The 23319-nt window shown below is 42.0% G+C and overlaps 1 protein-coding gene, 1 long non-coding RNA gene and 2 pseudogenes across 12 annotated transcripts in view; 3 read left to right on the top strand and 1 right to left on the bottom strand.

Moving 5' to 3' along the window:
- The window catches only part of LOC309523627 (putative G-protein coupled receptor 34), a 303235-nt gene that overhangs the window by 201324 nt on the left and 78592 nt on the right, over positions 1-23319 (bottom strand). The gene's annotated exons all lie outside the window — the stretch shown is intronic.
- On the top strand, positions 1322-7336 carry LOC309523842. The gene is made up of 3 exons (XR_014215662.1): positions 1322-1363; positions 3402-3444; positions 7203-7336. It is a non-coding gene; the product is annotated as an uncharacterized lncRNA (long non-coding RNA).
- LOC309524244 (Krueppel-like factor 9 pseudogene) lies at positions 9293-10383 on the top strand (annotated as a pseudogene). The gene is made up of 2 exons: positions 9293-9310; positions 9732-10383. The product of its transcript is annotated as a Krueppel-like factor 9 pseudogene (transcript).
- On the top strand, positions 12665-15257 carry LOC309524243 (Krueppel-like factor 9 pseudogene; annotated as a pseudogene). Its single transcript has 2 exons — positions 12665-12697; positions 14606-15257. The product of its transcript is annotated as a Krueppel-like factor 9 pseudogene (transcript).

Raw genomic sequence — 23319 nt, 5'->3', positions numbered from 1 at the left:
AAACAAACAAGTGGTTTATTAATAAAGAAAGGAAAAAATAATATTTTTTCTTTACCTTCTGGTAGGAAACCATTCTAATCTTCTGTGTGTAAAAAGTCTCTGTATTATATTGTAATTTGAATTTTTTGTAATTAAGACAACAACCTTGTGCATCAACCAATTTAGCAACTTAGAATATTTGTTAGGAAAGCAACAGCAGAGATAACCTCCCCTCCTCCCTTTATCTTGACTTATTCACTTCCATTTTCAGGGGGGAAGAGAAGCATGCATGTGTGAAAAGCAATGTTGTCCAATGAAATTTGATATTGTGTCACACCAGACCCAAAGACTTTTGAAGAAAAATTCAATGGTGCATACCCGGCTATCAGCCCGTGTGTAGTTCAGATTCTGCAGTTTGATTGCCCCCAAATGGCAGAAAATGCAGAGTGCTCTGCATCAGAGCTGGCCCACACCTCCTTGCAGGCATGTCTTCAACTTTAATACCATGGGGCTCCAACCATTTGTGCCATATGACCAAGTAAGGCATCTTTCCAACGGCAGCGGCCCCATTTCCTTTGTAAAAGATGGAAAAACTCAGTTCCATGGCACAACAAGTAATGCCATGTGAAAGAAACATTGGAAAAAATAACAGAAGCCTGTAGACATGTTATTTCTATGTCCCAGTGTAGTAAAACACGGGTTATTTCCCCCCCTGCATTTTGGGAATTCTTTCTAGCTCCTTTGCTTCTAAAACAGACTATAAGACCTGTTTATAATCAATCACGCTTCCTCTCTCTTGCATACACAGAGCTACAAGTCTGTGCCTGGCACAGATCCTTTTGTATATCATTCTTTGCATACCACACTTTTTTCTCTTCTAGTTCACCTTTAGTTCACAATGATGTATAAATCACAATGATGTGTTAATCCTCAATGTATAATTAATTGTGTGAGTTTATATAACAATCTAAACATTAGTAAACACCTTCGTTATAACATTATCAATCTTAGTCATAGGTGGATTAAGAGCTTATATGCCTGTCTAAATACAGCTCTAACATTCTGGCTTTCATGTGCCAAAGATCTATGGAACGATGTAAGCCCGCCTTACATACAAATGAGCCAATAAGATTTCAGTTTCTTTGTCTTGTGTTAAGCCAATCAGCCACTAGCACATTCGTGGCCATGCTTTTGTAACTCTGAATAAAAGGAGATGCTGTGGGCCGGAGAAAAAAAAAAGATCTCTCTCTCTCTCTCTCTCTCTCACCTTCATCTGGCACACACGCAAGCTCTCTGAAAGAAAATATCTTGTTGTCTGTCTTTATTCATCTCTACAAACCTACAAAACGAACATCTGGTGACCCCGACGTGATTCTGAAGAAAGGTAAGTAATCAGATCCCCATAGAGATCCCTTTAAAGCCAAAAGCATTCCTCATACTAATCCGACTGGGAAAAGTCTAAAGCGCTTAATTCGTTAGTATGGGAGGGGATTTAAGTAAGGTGCAAATGGCTCACGCGAAAGAACTTCTTTCGTTAGTAAGACAGACAATAGACAAAGTTCAAATTTCTCTAAAAGAGATTGAACAGCTAATACAGGAAATAAATCATCAATGTCCTTTTTATCAAGCAGAAGGCTCATTGCAAATTAGCACATGGGAGAAAATCGGCAAAATTTTATTTTCTGAGCCACGCGCTCCAATCAGCTGTCTACTCACATGGCAAAAATGCACAACGGCCATTGCGAAATTAGAACAGGCCTCTCTTTCAATTTCTCCATTGCTGGCAACTGCAGAAACACCTCCCCCACCATACCCTCTGATTTTGCCTCCTTTATCTCCTTCATCACCCAGCCAAAACCCCCCTCCTTTTTCCTCTCCTTCCATTGCTCCTGAACCGTCTCAGTTTACAAATTCCCCCCCATCCCCCCTCACCCCCCTTCTTTGCCTAAACAAGCAAATCAGCATGCCTTTGTCCCTTCCTCTTTGTCTTCTGAACATGCTGCTTTGCCAAAACAATATGGAGCCGTCCGTGCTGGGCTTTTACAAGCTAAGCAAGATGGGCTTTTTTCATTGGAAGAAACAGCTGCTTGGGCTGGTGAAATGCCATTAATTTTTCCTCTCACTTATCAAAATGCTCCTGGAGGTAATCAGCTACAGGTATATCATGAGAAATTGCCTTATGCTGTAATGAAGGACCTAAGGAAAGCCATTAGTGATTCAGGTCTTAAATCTTCTTATGTTACGGGTATCATAGAGGGCATATCCACCTCTTATACAATGATTCCGGGTGACTGGAAAGATCTAATGAGGATGATGCTGACTGCAGCGCAATTTTTAGTTTTTGAAAATGAATTTAAACATGCTGCCATAGCTCTGGCTGATCCAATGCATACAGCAAGCCAGCTTTTTGGTGCTCCACCTTTTGATACCTTGGCTGCCCAAGCCGTGTTGTCACCTTCACACTTTCAACGCACAGCAACTTGTGTACAGCGTGCATTCCGTAAAATTCCTGTTTCAGGACAGCCCCAGAGTTCCTTTGTAAATGTTAAACAACATAATACAGAACCTTACCATCAATTTATAGATAGATTAAAAGAATCGATTACTAGAGAAATTGACAATGTGACAGCTCAGGATGAGTTGCTGAAAAAATTGGCTTATGAGAATTCTAATTCTGATTCTAAAAAACTACTGCAGTCTGTTGTAACTCGCTCAAAATTTAGTCTTGCAGACATGATACAGGCGTGTGCAGAAATTGGAACGCATTCACATACAATGTCATTGCTTGCTTCTGCAATCCAAGCTTCAGCGAAACCAACAGGAAATTGTTTTAACTGCCTGCGTCCGGGTCATTTTGCCAGACAGTGCACAGCCCCAAGGGGAACTGCACGTAAGGATAATACTGCAAATACCACGACCAGGCCTTCCAAAAAATGCCCAAAGTGTGGGAAAGGATATCATTGGGCAAATCAATGTAGGTCTCAGGGAAACTCCTTAGGGCCCCAACTCTCGGGCCCCCAAGAATAGAGAGTTGTCAGCCTTTAGTTTCTGCTGCTGCAAAGGTTTCTAAAAATGTGCCTTCTGAATTTGTTATTGATTTGATAAATCAAGAGACCAAATACACTGCATTACCTGGTGAAATTGTAATGATGGCCAGCCAAATGGCAGGCCCACTTCCTTCTAAAGTCACAGGTTTAATTTTACCAAAATTTTCTGCTGCAAAACAAGGCATTCAGGTCATCCCAGGTGTCCTGTCTCCTGACTATGTGGGCACAATCATGGTTCAATTTTGGAGCCATATGCCCATGCAGTTAACAAAAGGAGAATCTTGGGCGCAATTGGTGATGCTGCCTTCTCCACCTGATGCTGTTTCTGCTGTTGACACTAATTTTCACAGGCTCTCTTTATCTTTTTCCCCACAGCTTCTAGCTGTGACCCAACGTATTGGAAGAGAGAAACTCCTTCGTAAGTATAAAATTAATGGAAAAATATTAGAGGGTCTGATAGACACTGGTGCGGAAGTTTCGGTTATTTCCAGTAATTTTTGGGAACAAACTTGGCAGCTTGAAACTTCTCCTGAAGTGTGGGGCGTGGGAGGTAATCAGACTTCTTACAAAAGCGCACAGTGGCTGCCTGTCTCTTTGCCCGATAGCTCTGAAGTTATTGCATATATTCAGCCCTGTGTGCTCAAAATCCATCTTAATTTGTGGGGAAGAGATTTGTTGCAACAATTACAAGCAACGATTCAAATAAATGAGTAAGTTTGTGCTTCCACTTACTTGGAAGTCCACTGATCCTATATGGATTCCGCAATGGCCTCTTACTACAGAGAAATTGATTGCTTTGAGACAATTGGTCGATCAGCAATTATTAGCTGACCATATAGAACCTTCTGTCAGCCCTTTCAATAGCCCAGTTTTCGTAATAAAGAAGAAAAATGGAAAATATAGATTTTTGCACGATCTGAGGTCCATAAATAGTATTATTGAACCCATGGGGCCTTTGCAATGTGGTATGCCTAATCCAAATATGATTCCACATTCATATCAATTGGCTATAGTAGATCTGCAGGATTGTTTTTTCTCTATTCCCCTGCATGAAAAGGATCGCAAATTTTTTGCTTTTACAATTCCAGAATTAAATAATTGTAGACCATCTGAGAGATATCACTGGAAGGTTCTGCCTCAAGGCATGATAAATTCCCCCACTATGTGTCAATATTTTGTGGATAAGGCACTTCAATCCTTCCGTCTTAAGTATCCACATCTTCAGATATGTCATTATACGGACGATCTTGTTTTCTATTCTCCAGTCCTTCCCCCTAATTGGAAACATGATTTAATAATCTGTTTGTCTATGTATGGCTTAAAAATTGCTCCAGAGAAAGTCCAGGAATCCCCCCCCTTTCAGTATCTAGGACATAAAATGATAGCTAGCTATTCTATTCCAATAATCCCTGAACTTCATATTTCAAAAACAATGAAATATGTACAACTGCAACAATTGCTGGGAAATATTAACTGGATAAGGCCTTATTTTAAAATCCCTCTTGAAGTGCTAAAGCCATTGTTCTCAGCTTTAAAAGGCCATCGGTCTCCTGGTGAGCAAATCACCTTGACCTCTGATCAACTGAACACTGTTGCACAGTTGAAAGGAATCATGCGTACTCAATGGGTTGATAGAGCAATCCCTAATGTTATGCCTGATGTAGTCATAATGACAGATTCTGTACAACCTTTTGCTGCAATTATACAGATGGGTCCATCTAAAATTCACATACTAGAATGGCTTTATTTACATCATGCACCAAGGAATACAATAAACCCTTTAGTGGATCTCCTTGCTCAGCTCATTTGCAAGGGACGACGGCGTTGTAAGCATCTTTTTGGTATTGACTGTAATCAGATCATTGTGCCTATGCCTTTAGAACAATGGGAAACTGCTCTCTCCACTAGCATGGATTTGCAGTGTGCTTTAGCTGATTTTGTGGGTCAGGTGGATTGTCATATTCCACCCGATACTCGCCTGCAAATGAGCAAGCAATTTCCTATGTCTTTTTCTTCTATTTTGTCCCCTGTTCCTTTGAATGCCCTGACTGTTTTCACTGACGGGGCTCCGTCTAGGGGAGTTGTTGCTTGGCAACAGAATGAGGAGTGGCATAGCCTGTACACTCTCCCACAAAAATCTGCTCAGCGTTCTGAACTTGCAGCTGCTGTAAAAGCTCTGCATCATTTTTCTTCACAACCAATTAACTTGATTGTTGACAGCTTATATGTTTCAAACGTCATATGTAGAATGCAAGGCAGTTATGTAAGTCCTTTATTGGATGATAACTTGTTGAGTCTTTTCCTATCTTTACAAATGCTTCTTTCTGCTCGCTCTCACCCACTCTTTGTAGTCCACATTCGCTCTCACCAACCTTTTCCAGGTTTCATATCAGATGGAAATGCAAAAGCAGATTCCTTGCTAAAAATTTTGCCTGTCTCTCCTATTGAAAGTCATGCCTTTCATCATCAGAATGCAAAAGCCCTTAGCCGCCAATTTCAAATTTCATTGGAAGCGGCAAGAGCTATAATTCAGCAGTGTCCCCAGTGCAGCAATCAGATTGGCCATCCCAGCCCTGGGGTTAATCCCCGTGGACTGGAAGCAAATCAGTTGTGGCAAATGGATGTAACTCATTTTGCCCCTTTTTCACCCTGGAAGTTTCTGCATGTCTCTGTCGACACATACTCTGGCTACCTTTGGGCCACGCCTCAAAAAGGTGAGCAAGTTAAGCATGTTTGCAATCATCTTGTTCGTGCAATGTCAGTTATGGGCAAGCCTCATTCTATAAAGACTGACAATGCCCCAGCATATTGTGCAAAAGGCTTTGCTCAGTTTTGTGAAACTTGGGATATTCATCATCTGTTTGGCATCCCTTATAATTCTCAAGGCCAAGCTATAGTTGAACGCTCTCATCGTACCCTGAAAACTGCACTGATCAGGCAGGAAAAGAAAGCAGGCATTCCAAACTCACTTTCAGAAAAGGAAAGTTGGTTGTCTAGTGTGCTTTTCACTCTTAATCATTTGAATATCTCCATACAGGATCATCACTCTTACACACGTCTTCAAAAGCATTTCCAGCAAAAGGAAATTCTTCCAGCTCCACTGGTGCGCTATAAAATTCTACCCTCTAATGAGTGGAGTGAACCAGTGAAATTGATTACATGGGGTAAGGGTTACGCTGCAGTTTCTACTCCACAGGGTGCTCGGTGGGTTCCTGCACGTTGTATTCGACTGCACCATGGCATGGCGACAGGCTCTTCTAGATCCACTGCCTCAATTCAACCACCAACTCCAGATCACCAGCGATGTGACGTCCAGCCCCCCCAGGATTCGTAAGCGGGGACATCGCAATCCCCCAGTGACGTGGGGCCAAATAAAATCACTCTCTCTTCAAGCTGAACAGTATAGGAGAGAACAGCAGCTGGAAGCAAGCCCTACTAATCAGCTTCTATCCCTCATTGCTTGTCTTAATATGAATTCCATGATAATTCTCATTTTCAGTATTTTAATTTTGCCTCTCTCTACTTCAGCTCTCCCTATTGGTGATTCCACATCGTTAAATGTATGGGAATCGTTTGCAAGAACGCTCAATGTCTCAGCATTTTGCCTTACTCAGCAAGTAGCCATTGGTGATATCCTTGGATCTTGTCTCATTCCTGTTTGCCATGATCCTCATGACATACAAAATGATACTTGGTTTTACACATCCCTACCTCAAAATGATTCACTTCGCACTCTTGGATATACTGGCTACCATAATTGGGGCACTCAAGTGCGCCAACGCCCACCGTTAGCAATTGACTTGACAACACCATATGTGGCTTCTTACAACGTCAGCTGCGCCCGTATGGTAAATTGTAAAAAGACAAATTGCATAAAAATGGGCAAAAATAACTTCAATTGCTCTGATTATGTAAACATTTCTTATGTATATAAGTACACAGAACTACCAGCAGGCTGGTTTTGGTCCTGCCCAGGTTACACATTCAATTACATTCCAGCGAACATTAACCACGGTACACCTTGCTGCTTAAGCCGTCTGTCTATCATATTGCCCGAGAAACATCATTTCTCTTACTCTAGATATCAGCGCAGTGTTGAACTGTCTGAGGACTGTGATGATCTTGTCTCTCTCCCTAGCAGGTCTGAATACATCTCTTTAGCTGTTTCTCTCTTAGGTGTTCCAGGTTTGGCTGTACGTAATAGCGCAAATATTAATTCTTTAGCTTGCTCTGCAGCAAAATCCCTGAATATTACGTCTAAGGCGCTTCATCTTCTCAACACAGAGCAAGCTGAACTTCGCAATGGTTTATTAAAGTCGAAAGCTACTTTGGACTACCTACTCATGGTACATCATTATGGTTGCGAACAATTCGAGGAGATGTGCTGTTTTAACATCACTGATAATTCTAAGGCCGTTCAAAGGCAAATTTCTCATTTACAAAATCTCACTCACCACATTAAAAAGGATATCGGATTTTCAGGACTCTGGGATTCCTTTTCCTTGTGGTCGACGGCGTGGCTACCTAATCTCAAATGGCTACGCGATGTCTTTTATTATACCATTGTTATTGTATGTATATTAATTTTGTTTTGTTGCCTTCTCCAATGCATTCCTAACCTTACAAATCTTTTTTCTCGCCTTCTCTCTCCTCCACCACCACCTAGCGCGCTCCTTGCAGCCTATTATGCGAAATGGCAACGCCACCAGTAAGAAAAAAACAAAAACAAAAGGGGAGATGTGGGTAAGATTATTTTGAGATTCGTTGGCACACCACTAATCTTGAAGTACTTTTGCCCCATCCACCCTAACAGTTTTATTTCCGGCATTTGATGGCAAACCACTAATCCGGAAGTATTGTTGCTTTATTATTCACCTAGTTGCCTTACCTCGCAAAGAAGAAAAAAAAGGAGGAGATGTAGACATGTTATTTCTATGTCCCAGTGTAGTAAAACACGGGTTATTTTCCCCCCTGCATTTTGGGAATTCTTTCTAGCTCCTTTGCTTCTAAAACAGACTATAAGACCTGTTTATAATCAATCACGCTTCCTCTCTCTTGCATACACAGAGCTACAAGTCTGTGCCTGGCACAGATCCTTTTGTATATCATTCTTTGCATACCACACTTTTTTCTCTTCTAGTTCACCTTTAGTTCACAATGATGTATAAATCACAATGATGTGTTAATCCTCAATGTATAATTAATTGTGTGAGTTTATATAACAATCTAAACATTAGTAAACACCTTCGTTATAACATTATCAATCTTAGTCATAGGTGGATTAAGAGCTTATATGCCTGTCTAAATACAGCTCTAACATTCTGGCTTTCATGTGCCAAAGATCTATGGAACGATGTAAGCCCGCCTTACATACAAATGAGCCAATAAGATTTCAGTTTCTTTGTCTTGTGTTAAGCCAATCAGCCACTAGCACATTCGTGGCCATGCTTTTGTAACTCTGAATAAAAGGAGATGCTGTGGGCCGGAGAAAAAAAAAGATCTCTCTCTCTCTCTCTCTCTCACCTTCATCTGGCACACACGCAAGCTCTCTGAAAGAAAATATCTTGTTGTCTGTCTTTATTCATCTCTACAAACCTACAAAACGAACAGAAGCCCTAACAGAATAATCAGGAAAACCAAAGCAATAATCACCACATCTAGATACAGTCTATGGCACAAAACCATTAAAACCGGTACTGGGAAGCAATATATTTGTGTTATAATTGATTATGTTTCTAGGTATTTGGACTATTATCCTGCCCAACCCTGCTGTAGATCACCTCATGAAATCTTTCAGCCTAATATCTAATGACATCCCCATAGACAAGAAAAATCTATTCCTTTACACAACAGCAGCTGCCAGAATATCCCATCACTATTAGAATGGCAAAACAAATTCGGCAAGGCCACTCAAATCAGAGAATAATTAGAAAGTGGGATAGAGTGAAGGAAAACATGAAAAAATATGGTCCTGGAATTGAAATATTAATAGAGAATGTGTAAAACTTGCAGGGGTAAGCAAGAAAATAATAATAGAAGCAATTGAATAAGTATTAAATTATAACAACACAACAAGATGGAAGAAGTAAAATATTGAGATCACACATTGGTGAAGGGGAGTGGGGGGTATATGGGAACCTATAATATCATTTATAATATAATTTGTTAATTGCGCTGTATTTATGTAGAGCAAAGTGAAGCCTAGAGGAATTAGATATATTTTGATTTAGGTAATCTATGTAATAAGCTTGTGTTAGAAAACAAATATGGATTTTGAATTTGACGTTTGTAATATTTTTTGATTTTGAAATAAACAACATTTTTTGGGGGGTGAAGTGGGGGGTATATGGGAACCTATAATATAATTTATAATATAATCTGTTAATTGTGTTGTATTTAAAATTGGGTTTTAGAAGTAATAAGTCTATTATTTTTGTGGTGTTTTTTTCTTTAGTATTGTAATGTATATTTTGTGTGTGTGTGTGCGAAACTGGTTGAATAATAGGCAATCCATTCATCAACGGAAATCTGGGTAGCTGGATTGAATGGTGCCGAAGGTCTAACTAAGCACCAGAAGGAGCGGGAGTCATGCCTCTCTACAGCCGAACGAAGAATGGACCAAGCCTCAAGGATGTGCTGCTGTTTCTTGCGATGAATCATATTTCTTTATGTCCTTTTAATATCTATGAGCTTTGTGTGGGTTAGGGGGTCGTTGGAAGATTTGATGATTCTGACCATTTTCCTAACGACCCCCGGGATGCCTGGAAGGATTATTGCACTTTGGTGACCATTGCCAAAAGCTTGTTGGACCTGAACAAGTACCGGCCCCTGCCCACCCCCTCCATCTGCAGCGACAGCGTGGAGAGCCCCGACGAGGACGCGGGATCCAACAGCGACGTGACCATTGAGTCCGGCTCCAGCCCTTCGCACAGCCCCGCCGAGGGGCAGGAGGCAGGCGGCGGGTCCCACCCACTCTCGCTGCTGTGTGGCGCGGCGCCCGCCAAGGGGAAGCTGGCCGCCGAAAAGAGACACAAGTGCCCCTACAGTGGGTGTGGCAAGGTCTACGGCAAGTCGTCCCACCTGAAAGCCCACTACCGAGTGCACACAGGTGAGCGACCGTTCCCTTGCACATGGCCCGATTGCCTTAAAAAGTTCTCACGCTCTGATGAGTTGACGCGACACTACCGAACCCACACTGGGGAGAAGCAGTTCCGATACCCGCTCTGTGAGAAGCGGTTCATGAGGAGCAACCACCTGACAAAGCATGCGCGTTGCCACACCGAGTTCCACCCCAGCATGATCAAGCGATCTAAAAAGGCCAGCTCTGCCTCCTTTTGAATAACAGACTACAGTGGGGGTGGGGAGACAACCATTGTCGAGAAAGGCATACTGGAACCTACAAAACTTTGGTGCATTTCACCCATCAAAGCCTTTGGCGTTAAGAAGAAAAACATGAAGGGAAATTGGGCAACATATCAAATGTTATTATTAGAGGGGGAAATTAATAAATTAAGATGAAAGTACTTTGAAATCCATATATATTTGACAGGCTGGCTCCTATACTTCCAACTGAATGAAAGACAATGAAAATAGGGTTTGCTGGAGAAATATCAAAACAAAAGAGAACTCTAATACAGCCTAAAGGAAAATAACTATCTAAAATGTATTAGGAAGGTGCAATCAGGGATTTAACAACAAAAAAGAGGAGGGGATCCTAACAGCCAGAAAGGGTGCTCTGCCTGAAAAGCAGCAAAGAGCTGGCTGCTCCATCCCGTCCTGCTTCTGCTGCTGGTTTTGGGTTTGCTGGAGAAATATCAAAACTAAAGGGAAATCTCAACCAGCCTAAAGGAAAATATCTATCTAGAATGTATAATCTCCTCCACAATTCACACCCTGCCATCAAAGAACTTTTGTCTCACTTAAAACGCTCAACCTTTTCTGAGGATGCACACCTCAGAACACATAGGGACAGAGAAAGCTAAGACATTCTGCAGTCTGATTTCCCCCCAATGGCAGAACCTTCAGAGTGCTCCTTGCAGGCATGTCTTAAGCTTTAATACCATGGGGCTCCAGCATTTGTGCCATATGACCAAGTAAGGCATCTTTCCAACTGCAGCAGCCCACCTTAGATAAAATCACCTCAGAACACATAGGGACAGAGAAAGCTAAGACATTCTGCAGTCTGATTTCCCCCCAATGGCAGAACCTTCAGAGTGCTCCTTGCAGGCATGTCTTAAGCTTTAATACCATGGGGCTCCAGCATTTGTGCCATATGACCAAGTAAGGCATCTTTCCAACTGCAGCAGCCCACCTTAGATAAAATCACCTCAGAACACATAGGGACAGAGAAAGCTAAGACATTCTGCAGTCTGATTCCCCCCAATGGCAGAACCTTCAGAGTGCTCCTTGCAGGCATGTCTTAAGCTTTAATACTATGGGGCTCCAGCATTTGTGCCATGTGACCAAATAAGGCATCTTTCCAACTGCAGCAGCCCCATTTCCTTTGTAAAAGATGGAAAAAACACAGTTCAATGGCACAACAAGTAATGTAGTGTGAAAGAAACATGGGGGGGGAGGGACAGAAGCCCTAAAAGAATAATCAGGTACACCAAAACAATAATTACCACATCAAAATACAGAACGTTATGAAAATGTTCTTTAAGAAACAGATAAAAGTTCCTGGAAAACTTTAAAAAGGGTTCCAGAATTTTCTTTAGTGTGTAGGAGTGACACTCTAGGATTGATTGGTGTCCACTAGAGGTGCAAATAAAGGAAGGAGGTTGCAGGCTGCAATGTCCGTACAAGGAAAGCACACTCACACCCAACACACCCAACACACACACACACAAAAACACAAACTCTCAGCACACACGCTGACAACAAGGTTGGAAGTAAGACAATGTGTGCTCCTGATACTGTGAGTTTTGCTGTCTCAGGATTGTTAAGTACTGAGATTATACTGTGCTGGAGATATAAAGAAGGAATTTCAATTTGCACTGTTGCATTTAACTTGCCTTAAAAGGTGGAGAGAGAAATCTAGTATTTGCACTTAGCAAAAAAAGAAAAGATAAGAAAAGGGGGGTGGGGGATAGAGCAAACCCTATTGAGGGAAAATTGTGCATGAACCTGCAACTTTGCATAACAATTGCTTAAAAAACAAACAAGTGGTTTATTAATAAAGAAAGGAAAAAATAATATTTTTTCTTTACCTTCTGGTAGGAAACCATTCTAATCTTCTGTGTGTAAAAAGTCTCTGTATTATATTGTAATTTGAATTTTTTGTAATTAAGACAACAACCTTGTGCATCAACCAATTTAGCAACTTAGAATATTTGTTAGGAAAGCAACAGCAGAGATAACCTCCCCTCCTCCCTTTATCTTGACTTATTCACTTCCATTTTCAGGGGGGAAGAGAAGCATGCATGTGTGAAAAGCAATGTTGTCCAATGAAATTTGATATTGTGTCACACCAGACCCAAAGACTTTTGAAGAAAAATTCAATGGTGCATACCCGGCTATCAGCCCGTGTGTAGTTCAGATTCTGCAGTTTGATTGCCCCCAAATGGCAGAAAATGCAGAGTGCTCTGCATCAGAGCTGGCCCACACCTCCTTGCAGGCATGTCTTCAACTTTAATACCATGGGGCTCCAACCATTTGTGCCATATGACCAAGTAAGGCATCTTTCCAACGGCAGCGGCCCCATTTCCTTTGTAAAAGATGGAAAAACTCAGTTCCATGGCACAACAAGTAATGCCATGTGAAAGAAACATTGGAAAAAATAACAGAAGCCTGTAGACATGTTATTTCTATGTCCCAGTGTAGTAAAACACGGGTTATTTCCCCCCCTGCATTTTGGGAATTCTTTCTAGCTCCTTTGCTTCTAAAACAGACTATAAGACCTGTTTATAATCAATCACGCTTCCTCTCTCTTGCATACACAGAGCTACAAGTCTGTGCCTGGCACAGATCCTTTTGTATATCATTCTTTGCATACCACACTTTTTTCTCTTCTAGTTCACCTTTAGTTCACAATGATGTATAAATCACAATGATGTGTTAATCCTCAATGTATAATTAATTGTGTGAGTTTATATAACAATCTAAACATTAGTAAACACCTTCGTTATAACATTATCAATCTTAGTCATAGGTGGATTAAGAGCTTATATGCCTGTCTAAATACAGCTCTAACATTCTGGCTTTCATGTGCCAAAGATCTATGGAACGATGTAAGCCCGCCTTACATACAAATGAGCCAATAAGATTTCAGTTTCTTTGTCTTGTGTTAAGCCAATCAGCCACTAGCACATTCGTGGCCATGCTTTTGTAACTCTGAATAAAAGGAGATGCTGTGGGCCGGAGAAAAAAAAAGATCTCTCTCTCTCTCTCTCTCTCACCTTCATCTGGCACACACGCAAGCTCTCTGAAAGAAAATATCTTGTTGTCTGTCTTTATTCATCTCTACAAACCTACAAAACGAACAGAAGCCCTAACAGAATAATCAGGAAAACCAAAGCAATAATCACCACATCTAGATACAGTCTATGGCACAAAACCATTAAAACCGGTACTGGGAAGCAATATATTTGTGTTATAATTGATTATGTTTCTAGGTATTTGGACTATTATCCTGCCCAACCCTGCTGTAGATCACCTCATGAAATCTTTCAGCCTAATATCTAATGACATCCCCATAGACAAGAAAAATCTATTCCTTTACACAACAGCAGCTGCCAGAATATCCCATCACTATTAGAATGGCAAAACAAATTCGGCAAGGCCACTCAAATCAGAGAATAATTAGAAAGTGGGATAGAGTGAAGGAAAACATGAAAAAATATGGTCCTGGAATTGAAATATTAATAGAGAATGTGTAAAACTTGCAGGGGTAAGCAAGAAAATAATAATAGAAGCAATTGAATAAGTATTAAATTATAACAACACAACAAGATGGAAGAAGTAAAATATTGAGATCACACATTGGTGAAGGGGAGTGGGGGGTATATGGGAACCTATAATATCATTTATAATATAATTTGTTAATTGCGCTGTATTTATGTAGAGCAAAGTGAAGCCTAGAGGAATTAGATATATTTTGATTTAGGTAATCTATGTAATAAGCTTGTGTTAGAAAACAAATATGGATTTTGAATTTGACGTTTGTAATATTTTTTGATTTTGAAATAAACAACATTTTTTGGGGGGTGAAGTGGGGGGTATATGGGAACCTATAATATAATTTATAATATAATCTGTTAATTGTGTTGTATTTAAAATTGGGTTTTAGAAGTAATAAGTCTATTATTTTTGTGGTGTTTTTTTCTTTAGTATTGTAATGTATATTTTGTGTGTGTGTGTGCGAAACTGGTTGAATAATAGGCAATCCATTCATCAACGGAAATCTGGGTAGCTGGATTGAATGGTGCCGAAGGTCTAACTAAGCACCAGAAGGAGCGGGAGTCATGCCTCTCTACAGCCGAACGAAGAATGGACCAAGCCTCAAGGATGTGCTGCTGTTTCTTGCGATGAATCATATTTCTTTATGTCCTTTTAATATCTATGAGCTTTGCGTGGGTTAGGGGGTCGTTGGAAGATTTGATGATTCTGACCATTTTCCTAACGACCCCCGGGATGCCTGGAAGGATTATTGCACTTTGGTGACCATTGCCAAAAGCTTGTTGGACCTGAACAAGTACCGGCCCCTGCCCACCCCCTCCATCTGCAGCGACAGCGTGGAGAGCCCCGACGAGGACGCGGGATCCAACAGCGACGTGACCATTGAGTCCGGCTCCAGCCCTTCGCACAGCCCCGCCGAGGGGCAGGAGGCAGGCGGCGGGTCCCACCCACTCTCGCTGCTGTGTGGCGCGGCGCCCGCCAAGGGGAAGCTGGCCGCCGAAAAGAGACACAAGTGCCCCTACAGTGGGTGTGGCAAGGTCTACGGCAAGTCGTCCCACCTGAAAGCCCACTACCGAGTGCACACAGGTGAGCGACCGTTCCCTTGCACATGGCCCGATTGCCTTAAAAAGTTCTCACGCTCTGATGAGTTGACGCGACACTACCGAACCCACACTGGGGAGAAGCAGTTCCGATACCCGCTCTGTGAGAAGCGGTTCATGAGGAGCAACCACCTGACAAAGCATGCGCGTTGCCACACCGAGTTCCACCCCAGCATGATCAAGCGATCTAAAAAGGCCAGCTCTGCCTCCTTTTGAATAACAGACTACAGTGGGGGTGGGGAGACAACCATTGTCGAGAAAGGCATACTGGAACCTACAAAACTTTGGTGCATTTCACCCATCAAAGCCTTTGGCGTTAAGAAGAAAAACATGAAGGGAAATTGGGCAACATATCAAATGTTATTATTAGAGGGGGAAATTAATAAATTAAGATGAAAGTACTTTGAAATCCATATATATTTGACAGGCTGGCTCCTATACTTCCAACTGAATGAAAGACAATGAAAATAGGGTTTGCTGGAGAAATATCAAAACAAAAGAGAACTCTAATACAGCCTAAAGGAAAATAACTATCTAAAATGTATTAGGAAGGTGCAATCAGGGATTTAACAACAAAAAAGAGGAGGGGATCCTAACAGCCAGAAAGGGTGCTCTGCCTGAAAAGCAGCAAAGAGCTGGCTGCTCCATCCCGTCCTGCTTCTGCTGCTGGTTTTGGGTTTGCTGGAGAAATATCAAAACTAAAGGGAAATCTCAACCAGCCTAAAGGAAAATATCTATCTAGAATGTATAATCTCCTCCACAATTCACACCCTGCCATCAAAGAACTTTTGTCTCACTTAAAACGCTCAACCTTTTCTGAGGATGCACACCTCAGAACACATAGGGACAGAGAAAGCTAAGACATTCTGCAGTCTGATTTCCCCCCAATGGCAGAACCTTCAGAGTGCTCCTTGCAGGCATGTCTTAAGCTTTAATACCATGGGGCTCCAGCATTTGTGCCATATGACCAAGTAAGGCATCTTTCCAACTGCAGCAGCCCACCTTAGATAAAATCACCTCAGAACACATAGGGACAGAGAAAGCTAAGACATTCTGCAGTCTGATTTCCCCCCAATGGCAGAACCTTCAGAGTGTTCCTTGCAGGCATGTCTTAAGCTTTAATACCATGGGGCTCCAGCATTTGTGCCATATGACCAAGTAAGGCATCTTTCCAACTGCAGCAGCCCACCTTAGATAAAATCACCTCAGAACACATAGGGACAGAGAAAGCTAAGACATTCTGCAGTCTGATTGCCCCCCAATGGCAGAACCTTCAGAGTGCTCCTTGCAGGCATGTCTTAAGCTTTAATACTATGGGGCTCCAGCATTTGTGCCATGTGACCAAATAAGGCATCTTTCCAACTGCAGCAGCCCCATTTCCTTTGTAAAAGATGGAAAAAACACAGTTCAATGGCACAACAAGTAATGTAGTGTGAAAGAAACATGGGGGGGGAGGGACAGAAGCCCTAAAAGAATAATCAGGTACACCAAAACAATAATTACCACATCAAAATACAGAACGTTATGAAAATGTTCTTTAAGAAACAGATAAAAGTTCCTGGAAAACTTTAAAAAGGGTTCCAGAATTTTCTTTAGTGTGTAGGAGTGACACTCTAGGATTGATTGGTGTCCACTAGAGGTGCAAATAAAGGAAGGAGGTTGCAGGCTGCAATGTCCGTACAAGGAAAGCACACTCACACCCAACACACCCAACACACACACACACAAAAACACAAACTCTCAGCACACACGCTGACAACAAGGTTGGAAGTAAGACAATGTGTGCTCCTGATACTGTGAGTTTTGCTGTCTCAGGATTGTTAAGTACTGAGATTATACTGTGCTGGAGATATAAAGAAGGAATTTCAATTTGCACTGTTGCATTTAACTTGCCTTAAAAGGTGGAGAGAGAAATCTAGTATTTGCACTTAGCAAAAAAAGAAAAGATAAGAAAAGGGGGGTGGGGGATAGAGCAAACCCTATTGAGGGAAAATTGTGCATGAACCTGCAACTTTGCATAACAATTGCTTAAAAAACAAACAAGTGGTTTATTAATAAAGAAAGGAAAAAATAATATTTTTTCTTTACCTTCTGGTAGGAAACCATTCTAATCTTCTGTGTGTAAAAAGTCTCTGTATTATATTGTAATTTGAATTTTTTGTAATTAAGACAACAACCTTGTGCATCAACCAATTTAGCAACTTAGAATATTTGTTAGGAAAGCAACAGCAGAGATAACCTCCCCTCCTCCCTTTATCTTGACTTATTCACTTCCATTTTCAGGGGGGAAGAGAAGCATGCATGTGTGAAAAGCAATGTTGTCCAATGAAATTTGATATTGTGTCACACCAGACCCAAAGACTTTTGAAGAAAAATTCAATGGTGCATACCCGGCTATCAGCCCGTGTGTAGTTCAGATTCTGCAGTTTGATTGCCCCCAAATGGCAGAAAATGCAGAGTGCTCTGCATCAGAGCTGGCCCACACCTCCTTGCAGGCATGTCTTCAACTTATTACCATGGGGCTCCAACCATTTGTGCCATATGACCAAGTAAGGCATCTTTCCAACGGCAGTGGCCCCATTTCCTTTGTAAAAGATGGAAGAACTCAGTTCCATGGCACAAGAAGTAATGTCATGTGAAAGAAACATTGGAAAAAATAACAGAAGCCCTAACAGAATAATCAGGAAAACCAAAGCAATAATCACCACATCTAGATACAGTCTATGGCACAAAACCATTAAAACCGGTACTGGGAAGCAATATATTTGTGTTATAATTGATTATGTTTCTAGGTATTTGGACTATTATCCTGCCTAACCCTGCTGTTAATTGTGCTGTATTTATGTAGAGCAAAGTGAAGCCTAGAGGAATTAGATATATTTTGATTTAGGTAATCTATGTAATAAGCTTGTGTTAGAAAACAAATATGGATTTTGAATTTGACGTTTGTAATATTTTTTGATTTTGAAATAAACAACATTTTTTGGGGTGAAGTGGGGGGTATATGGGAACCTATAATATAATTTATAATATAATCTGTTAATTGCGTTGTATTTAAAATTGGGTTTTAGAAGTAATAAGTCTATTATTTTTGTGGTGTTTTTTTCTTTAGTATTGTAATGTATATTTTGTGTGTGTGTGTGTTATATGTTATGTTTGTGATAAATGTTGAAAATTAATTTTAAAAAATTGGGGGAAAAGAAGAACTTAACCCATCAGGTGGGGAGAGCCGGTTGTGAGTGACATGGGGAACCCTTGCACCTTTTCTGCAGGGCTTGTGCGGCCCCCATCTGCATTGTTTGCAAGAGGTCGAAAGAACACATGAACTGATTAATCTGGACCAGGCTTCACAGTGGTTGAAGCAAATAGTCCAGTTTCTGGTGCAAGAGAGACGAGTGATTGTGGAATTGAAACTGGCTGAAGAAGAAAGAGCCAGGCATATCCAGCAGAGCTAGAGGAGGAGAAGAACAAGATCATGGGCGCTTTTGAGCAGATGTGCAACTTCCTGGAGGAGCTGTAGCGCTTTTGGCTGACCGAACTGGAGGATCTGGAGAAGGAGATGAAGAAGAAAAAGGAAATAAATATCATCAAGCTCTTGGAGGATATCGCCGGTCTCAGTGTGAGACGCACAGAAATGGAGAAGAATTGCCAACTGGCCGCTATTGAGTTCCAAAGGGCATCGGGACAACGGCGACCAGGTTGCAGGAGTTGAAAAGAAGGCGGACACTGCTGGGACTCTCTCCAGGCATGGAAGAGAGACTCATAATTTACACTCAGAAAAATTCATTTCTGAAGGATATAATGGAGAAATGCAAAGGGCTACCAATGCAGGCACTGAACAAAGTGAGTGTCACTCTGGAGCCAGTAACAGAACACCCTTTTCTTGTTATAACCTGAAGAGTTTGAGAAGAAGAAAAAAGGCAGGACGCGCTGGACAACCCTGGGAGATTCGACAGCATGCTCTACGTGCTGGGCCATGCAAAATTCACCTCAGGATGATATTGGTGGGAGGTGGTGGTGGAAGAGGAGGAGAAGGAGTAAAGGGAATGGGCCACCTGGGCCGTAGGGGTTGCAAAAGAGTCTGTCAAGTGCAAAGGCTTTGTCAGCATGCTTCCTTCTGAGGGGATCTGGGCCATTGGGAAGGCAGAGTCAGCCTCATCTGATCCCTTCTGAGCTTCAACCCACCCTGAGCAGACCCCTTTGAGCTTGACTTATGAGCCCAGGATGCCAGACAGTAGGTTTAGCAAGTATTAAAATACAAGCCAGGCCAGCTTCCCCATGTTGAGAAAGTGCCTGGGAGATGAGCCATGGCTCCCACACCATTGTTTTGTACAACTTTATTTTGTACAACTTTATTTTCTGCAACTGAAAAACTTTAAAATGTTAATAAGAAAATAATTATGTGGTGGAAGGAAGAAAAGAAGGAAGGAATGAGCCATTAAGAAAAGTAAAGGAGAATGGGTTTCTGGACCAGATAACTGTTGGGTGGGGCCCTTCCTGCAGTTCAGAGTTAGTTCAGAAAACAAAGCAAAGTTTGAAAGGAGAGTCTTTACAATGGGTGACCTAGGGGAAAGAAGTTGCAGTCTGGTAAAGGCGGCAAGCTGGGGAGAGGGTCAGAGCACGATGGTTGATGTTATTTTGAATCCTAAACTGCAGCCATGGAAGAGTTTGTTCTTTGAAAAATAAAAAAATAAAAAAACCCTTAAAAGAAGAAGAAGAGGAAGAGGGGCAAACAACCAGGTGTACAATGGAAATCGAATAATATTGTATAAAAATGATACTATAAGAGCATTTAGTTAGAAGACTCAAATTGAGATAAAATAATGTAAGCAGAATCAGTAAATACTTAAAGAACCAGAAGGGGAAGTTGAGGGGAGTCTTTGGGTGGGGGGAGAACTGGATTTTATTTCATCCTTTTCTCTTCTTATGTTTAAGATGATTATGCTGATTTTAACATTGTATAACTGTAAAACCCAATTAAAAAAATTAAAAAAGGAAGAGGAAGAGGAGGAATACTACTGCTCAACTTTATGATCAGTGAAAATATTTGCTACTGCAAAGGTAGCATTTCTGTTTTTAAAATATATACATGGGGCTTTTTTGCAAAGAGAAGCATTTTCTGTGTGTACACAATAGAGAATCAACCAGGCTGGCAAGCAAGGGGCAGTATCTCGAGGTTGCTTGCTTGCTTCTCCTGCCTTAAGGAAGGAAATCTTGCCCTTCTGCAAATCCCTGCTGCTTTCTCCTCCTTCATGGCCATGAACAGAATCAGCCCCGTCAGATCAGTCAGGATCTGCTAGGAAGCAAGCTTTGTGCTGCCTCTCTGATCAGAGCCTCACCATCACCCAGGGAACGAACAACAGAATGAAGCCCCTCAGCCCGTGACTTCTGCACAGACCTTCAATAAAATGTGATGAGTCTTGCCAAATCAAAACACCACAGCCCAGCTCAGGAGGAGTCCAAGAACCTCATTTACGACATGAATGACTGCTACTCCAAGCTGCGCAAGCTGGTGCTGAGGATCCCGCAAGGCACCAAAGTCAGCCAAGTGGAAATCTTGCAGCATGTAATTGACTATATCTTTGAGCTACAGATTGTGCTAGAGAGGAACAGGCAAAGAAGGGGCAAGATTTTCCCACAACCGAGACTTTCCTACTCTCTTTAAAAGCTGCAGAGCGGGCATCCAAACTTTGTCCAAAAGAGGAGAGGAATCTCTGCCACTAACCTCTTAAAACAGACTGCAAGTGTGGGATCCTGGCACTTGGTTCTCTCCAGTGAGACAGGAGATAGAAGAGAGAGAGAATAAAGACCTGAACAGGGGAAAGGATCAGATGTTTTAACCCCGTGCATCTAGTAATGGAGAGAACTCCACTATTCTCTTCCAGATAAACTGTAGAACATGGGTCTCAGATTTGGAAGGCGGTAGACTCCACCGTGGGAGCAGGGCCAGGGCAGGAGAGTGCTAGAGTCCTGTCTAGTCATGTTATATGGGATCAATTCCAATCTGTTACCTCTTAGGATGCGGACAGGCTGCTTGGACGAGTGAAACCAACCACCTGTCTTCTTGATCCTTGTCCATCCTGGCTGCTAAAAGCAAGCCGGGAGCAATGATGCCCTGCGCCAGGCCAAACAAGAAGCGAATAAGTAGCGCAGGCAAATTCAGAGTCTCAACTGTGAAGTGGATGCACTTAAAGGAACTGCGGAATCCCTGGAATGTCAGATGTGAGAGATGGAGGAGAACTTTAATCTTGAAGCTGCTAACTACCAAGACAACAATACTCGACTCCAGGAGGTGACCCAAAACATCAGCACGAGTACCAAGACCTGCTGAATGTAAAGATGGCTCTTGATATTGAGATCGCAACCTACAGAAAACTGCTGGAAGGAGAAGAGAGCAGAATCACAATGCCCATTCCGACGTTTGCATCCGTGAACCTGCCTTGTCCTGTTCTCAGATTGGGGACAGCCTCCCACCTCCTTCTTACCAACCTGTGGAAGGACCAGTCTCAAATTCCACACCTCTTGACCCCTCAGCAGAAGTCCAAGCATATAAAATGTTATTAGAGGGGGAAATTAATAAATTAAGAACTTTGAAATCCATATATTTTGACAGGCTGGCTCCAATATTTCCAACTGAATGAAAGACAAGGAAAATAGGGTTTGCTGGAGAAATATCAAAACTAAAGGGAAACCTAATGCCATCCTGTTCTCAGATTGGAGACAGCCTCCCACCTCCTTCTCCCCAACCTGTGGAAGGAACAGACTCAAATTCCTCACCTCTTGACTCCTCAGCAAAAGTCCAAGCTAAAACCCCAGGGTGAACTCAACCCCACAAGTCATGTGTCCATAACGAAGTTTTACAGTCAGAGGATGCTATCTAAAGAAGTATCTCCCATTTCTCGGAAGGCCACTTCAACTTCATCTAGCGCTCGGTCGCTTTATTCACTGTCTTCCCAGTGCTCCTGGGCAAGCTCTATGGGCTCGCTGACATCCCTGAGGTCCATAGACTATGCTGCCAGCCACAGGACAGAATATTTCCGCAAGCTGAACAAGGAGAGGGAATTCCACTACTCTGTCATCCAGTCCAAGCTGAATCACATGGTTTCCATGCTGTCTAGGAGGGGCAATGCGGCAGAAAACGACATAGGCTGCCACCCAGTGAGGTACAACTTAAAGCCTAGGCAGCGGATCAGCACAAGCCTCATAAACCTCAGAGACTTTGCACTGTATTCATCAAATGACTGCTTCTGAGAAATGGGATCGTGAGAGCTGGCACACATTACTGCCATACAGGGGGTGCCTCTGGCTTGGTGGTGGTTGTTTTTTTAGCTTGGCTGCCCAGACATCATTGTGATACTGCAAGCCTTTCTCAGGCTTTGCCGTGCCATGGAGAAGAATGGTTTGGAATGCCAACCAATATGCACATTATACCTTGCGGCACAAAGGTAGCCATCGCATGGAAACACCTTCACGTTGCTCTTTGTGGCTTACATTTTGTGTGCGTCACTTCTAAGTGCTCCAGCCTTCACACTTGGCCAGTTCTGTACTGCCCTTACAAATGTTGCTTTCTAGTGCTTTTTTTGTCAAAGAAATCATGGGCTAACTTGGTTTCATCTAGGAGCAATAATATTAGCAGTTTAGAAAGTGCAAAAAGAAAGTGTTTGCAACTGTGATTGTAGTGATCGTCTTTCTAAACACTGAAAGTTTTTGCACAGTTTCTGTATGGACATCAGCTATATGTAATAAATAAATCATCACCAACATCTTTATACGCCACCCATTTGGCTGGCTTTCCCAAGGGACTCTGGGGGGCTTAGAGCATATCTAAAAACATCCAGCATTAAAAATCTCCCAATACACGGCTCTGGAGATATAGAGGGAGAAGGAAGAGAAGGCAGGAAGGGTAACCATGTCAGACCACTAACTCCTCGAAATACAAATGTCTTCCGGATAGATTGCCCATAAACTCCACCCTTGGTCCAACACGGTTACCTCTTCCATGCTTAGCTAATCTGTTCCTCCTTCCCTCTCTGAGGAAAAAAACCTATACCTTTTCCCCTTTTATACCTTTAACATATAAAATACACACGAATATAAGGAACACCAAAATACCAAAAACCAGTATTATCACAGGGTGCCAAGCCAATTTTAAAATGTTGGTCGTGGTAAGGCTCTATCCTGAAAAGCTGTCCCACCAATGGTGTGTGATTCTATCCTGAATATCCTGAGAGACTCTTCTTAGCTTGGCTTGTTTTACTACGGCAATATTAGTACTTTGCATTATGACACAATCCAAG

Source organism: Podarcis vaucheri (genome assembly GCF_965113315.1).
Source record: "Podarcis vaucheri genome assembly, chromosome: Z".
NCBI lineage: Eukaryota > Metazoa > Chordata > Lepidosauria > Squamata > Lacertidae > Podarcis > Podarcis vaucheri.
The sequence above is the reverse complement of the archived record's forward strand: the minus strand, read 5'-3'. Positions and strand labels throughout refer to the sequence as shown.